This window comes from Gossypium hirsutum, chromosome A10, assembly GCF_007990345.1.
Source record: "Gossypium hirsutum isolate 1008001.06 chromosome A10, Gossypium_hirsutum_v2.1, whole genome shotgun sequence".
Lineage (NCBI taxonomy): Eukaryota > Viridiplantae > Streptophyta > Magnoliopsida > Malvales > Malvaceae > Gossypium > Gossypium hirsutum.
In genome coordinates, this window is record NC_053433.1 from 108,046,310 (window position 1) to 108,051,304 (window position 4,995).

The window sequence follows — 4,995 nt, forward strand, 5'->3', positions numbered from 1 at the left end:
GTTATAATATAATTTTATAAGTGCATGTAAATTTTGGTAAGTTAATTGTAGCAATTTCTAGTCCAATTTAAAAAAAAAAACTAAATCGCGTAAAAGGTAAAAGTTGTATTTTAGTGCCTAAAGGTGTTAATAGACTAGAGAACTAAAATTGGAGGCCTTTAAAGGGAAATTGGACCCTTTTTAAGTGTGTGGCCCGCCAGGGGGAGACAAAATTTTTAAAAAAGCCAAAATTTATGGGATATTAGATGACTTTTGACCAAATAGGTAATAAAATAAAAATAGGATGATATCATCCCTTTTTCATCTTCTCTCCACCGATTTTTTCAGCCAAAAAATGGGTTTTGAAAGCTTCATATTTTCAGCAACTTTGAGGCTTAGCAAGTAAGTGATTTTAATGTCTTTCTTGAAGATTTTTACATTTTTGTAACCCCTAAAGCATGAGCTTTCATAAGAGGGGACTATTGTGCAAAATGATGAAGAGTCTAGGGTTTTGCCATGAGAGTAAATGTGTTGTTTGTTGTGTTTTTATGGAAGATTATGAGTTCTAGTTGTCTAATAAACAACTCTTGTGAAAGAAATTGCATGAAAACACCTTAAAAAGGACTAGATTGCTAAGTTGTAAAATGAGTTGTAAATGTGTGAAATAGTTGAAATTATGAGTTGCTATAGTTATGAAAATGGTTCATCTAGACTCAAGGAGTAAAGAAATGTGATAAAAATTATTTTACGAGCCTAGGGGTAATTTGGTAATTTTGGTAAAATATAGGGGCAAAATTGTAAAAATAGCCCAAGTGTGTCAATGGACATTTGATCAGCACATTGTTTTAATAAGTTGAATGTGATGTTTTAGATGATGAAAATCGAGATTTGGACCTAGAACGGAAAGAAATCGATTAAGGGATAATTACGTCTTTTTTTTTACCTTTGTGGTATTGAGGTAAGTTCGTATGTAAACAATACCATGTTATACATATATTTAAATGTTATCATTACATGAATTGTACAAATATTAATGTGTATGTGATTAATAGAAATATGATAAGACAGCCTTAATAGACGAGGAAAAATCCCGTTTGAACATTTGGAATAGAATAGGATAAGAGTGACATGTCACTAGGAATTATGAGTCTAGATGACTAGCTCGAGAGTGAGCATTGAAATGTCATGAGATATGAGGTAGCTTTAGCTACAATTGAGGCACTTATGTGCAAAGGCTTTTCCGAGAATCCAATTAGTATTCCAAGTGTTCAACGAGTAATCCAAGGAAAGAGTTGATGATGGTCCCAATGAGGTAAGTCATTGGTGAGTATGCACTTGAGCTATGTTACGAGTTGTGCAAGTATGTATACTAAGCCTATGAGATGCATAATATGTGTTCTTACCATGATAGATGAAATGATGTTGTATTAATTTTGTGAACAATGATCATGAATGAGTAACTTAGCCTTGACAGATTTGAGTTACTGCAGTAGTGTAACTTTGAAAATATACTAAAAATAGTGGAAAATGATTTAGAGGTAGAATAAAATATGGGATTAAATCTTAATGAGTATATTTTCACATGAAAGAAACAGGGGAAGAAAAAGAATTTGATATTGTGTGATATTTGAATTCTTGTAAAATAGGGTCTGAATAAATTCGAGATCCCCTGTTCTGATTTTATAAATTCACCATAAATTGTAAAAAAATTATTAAGAGTCATACCTTACATGATGGATTCCTTATTGAGTCTGTTTTTATGGGAAACAAACGGCATGGTCATTGGAATTCTGTACAGGGAGAAATTCTGTTCGTAGTGTACAGGGGTCAGAGTAGTCATACCCTGAAACATGGAATACTTTAACTAATAAACTGTACTAAATGGCTTGACCAAAAATTTTGAAAATTTTATGGAAGAAATTTAAATGAGTCTAATTTTAGGGAAAATTTATGGAACTTAATTTGGAGTTTACAACATATTCTCACTTCTTTTCATGTAAGAAATATAAATGGCTTACCCACTTCTTTTCCATGTTCTCTAGGGTTTCCAGGTTTGTTCCGGTTAGAGTTCGTCGGAGATATTATCACACTATCAAGCTAATGCTATTGGTGTAGTGATTTCAAGTACTTTAAGTCTATGGCATGTATAGGAGTTTAAATATTAGAGTATGTGATATGGCTTTGACCATATGTGTTGGCCTATTTTGATTATGGGATTATAAATTCATTTTAATTATTTGAGATTTCATGGCCCTGTTTAGTATAGAAGTGTTAGTAAAAGTTAGGTAGCACCTCGAACCCCATCCCGACGTCGGATGCGGGCGAGAGGTGTTACAACTCTAATGAGCTTGGATCTGAATTACCAGCCCAGACTAAATTCAAACCCTAATTCGGATTAACCGTCCGGGCTAAATCCATTTTACACGTATTCTTCGGGAGGGCTATATCAGGATAGGATCACCCGTCCGGGCTAGATCCTTTTTACCGTCAGTTCCTTTTCGTTCAACCGGGATTTCTTCCCCTTTTTATCAAATATATCAATGTTTCATCAATTTTCATACAATGAACATTAAAATCATATTCACATCAATAACATACATTTCAAGCATTTAAGAATATAACTCAAGTTACACGAACTTACCTGGTGAAATTGCAGAAATATCAAGATTCAGGAGAATTTTGATAATTTACCATTTTCCCAATTTTCACCCGATTTTAAATTGAAAATTTTATTCAATTTATTAATTTAGATAATAAAACAATTCATTCCCTTCAATTTGGTCATTTTTGACATTTTTATAAAATTGCCCCTGAAATTTTACTTTTATTCAATTTAGTCCTTAAGCCTAAAACACGAAAATTAGCAATGCTAGCTGAATATTCATATGTATTTTCCTCCTCCTCCTCTCCATTCCACATTCTTAATGTATATAACACACTTGTAAGTAACATTATCTATATTTTTTATTATTTACTTTTATGAATATTCAAGCTGTCCATTTGTGTCATAGTCACTAAATTATTTATATCTGGAGCTATAGAACTCCAAATAAGATCTGCTAATTTTTTATGAAACTAGACTCATATGTATTCTTACCATAAAATTTTAATAATTTTTGGTATAGTCAATAAGTACAGTTTATTCTTTAAAGTTACCCCTATTCTGTTATTTGACAGTTCTGACCCTTCTTCACTAAAAATTAATTATTTCCTCGTAAATAATTTGAATGATGTTTCTATTTATTTATCTTGAAAATAGACTCATTCAAGATTCTAAACATATAAATTTAAGCCCATAATTATTTTTCTCCAATTTTTGATGATTTTCCAAAGTCAGAACAAGGGAACCCAAAATTATTCTAACCTTGTCTCACAAAATTTATTATATCTCATGATTTACAATTACATTACTTACATAATTTCTTCTATAATAAAGTAGACTCAATAATATTTAATTTGATATTTTATTCATCCTATAATTTGATTTATATAATTTTTGGTGATTTTTCAAAGTTAGACTACTGCTTCTATCCAAAACTATTTTAGTGCAAGATATTATTTACCATGTTTATAACACCCTTATTTTCTTTCTCTGCACTATTTCTCATCACTTTCTTTTGTTTTCTCTTCATTAACATATCAAGAGCATAGGACCATATGTAAGGAAACTCTACATTAACATTAATCCCATGCTTTTTCAATAATATTAAACTTAAAAATATATTAAAATCATGATGTTCTTACCTTATTCTATTGATTTCAATCTTCATCTTGATTTTCTCTCTCCTTCAGCTTCCATTTCTTGAATCCAACTTGATATTCTAACTTCCCATAGTCTCCTTAACATTTTTCTCTCTTGGTAGCTATGAAAATTCTTTTGATTTTTGGGTGAAAATGGTAAATTTTTGGTAGAAGGACCAAATTGTAAAGAAATGAAAACTTATTTTCTTCTTCTTCTTCTCACGTTGGTTTTACATGGGAAAGATAGATGAGAATTTCTCATCTTTCTTTCTTTATATACTAATAAAATAATAATAAAATATCTTATTAAAATATTAATAAAATAATATTTATCTAATTAAATAATTATAAAATATCAAAATATCTCTAGCATCATTATTACTTTCTAGATTTCTCTCTCTTCCAATTGACCATTTTACCCTTTATTATCTTTTAAAATTCTATCCTTGAGTCATCATTTAATTTGGTAAAATTACAATTTAGTCTCTCATAGTTCTTCATCTATTTAATTTGATCCTAATTCATCCATTTTCCTTAGTTTCTAGATCATTCCACCCTTAAAATATTTACACTATTGGTCCTTCAAAATTTACATATTTACACTTTAACCTCTCAAATTTTGAGTATTTACTCTTGTGCAACAAAACTTTTCTCACTTTTACAATTTAGTCCTTTCTTGAATTAATATATCATAATATACTTCCCAATATTGGCATAACTCAAAATTTCCCTTTTTGTCACTTTATTTTCTTATTTTACTATATCACAGATAATATTTTATTGTAAAAATTTTCGGGGTATTACAGGCACAAACACAATAGAGAAACCGCAGCAGAAACAAATCCAAACAGTTCGAGAACAGTGACCAAACAATGTGTAAAACGGCTATAAAAGGCACCACCATCGTTGTAATTTTTTTTTGCAAACAATCAATCAAAAAAAGAGAGAATATTAATCTAAAAAAGCAAGACTATTTTCAAAATGTGATTTCTTATTTCTTTTTATAAAGCATAAAGTATAAATACATAAATAATGAAAAAAACTAACCGGTTCTTTCGTCTCCCCTCTTCGTTGAGTGTGGCCGGCGTTCGAATACCTAAGAATCTGTAGAGGTTCTGACAAGGTTTCGAAAAGGCAACAGGGAGAGGGTTTATTGTTGTTGCGTTTTTTTTATAAAAAAAGGGAGAGGGTCGAAAGGGCTGAGAAAATCTGGCTTCTCACGCAACTCCATCCTTCGCCTATGGCGGAGTCACTGCGAGGACTCGCTAGAGCTCG

General features: G+C 30.7%; 1 long non-coding RNA gene across 1 annotated transcript; it reads left to right on the forward strand.

Annotated features, from left to right (window-relative positions):
• Positions 1–279: 279 nt before the first annotated feature.
• On the forward strand, positions 280–2,378 carry LOC121207651 (uncharacterized). Its single transcript, XR_005902755.1, has 2 exons — positions 280–381; positions 2,022–2,378. It is a non-coding gene; the product is annotated as an uncharacterized lncRNA (long non-coding RNA).
• The last annotated feature ends 2,617 nt before the right edge of the window (positions 2,379–4,995 follow it).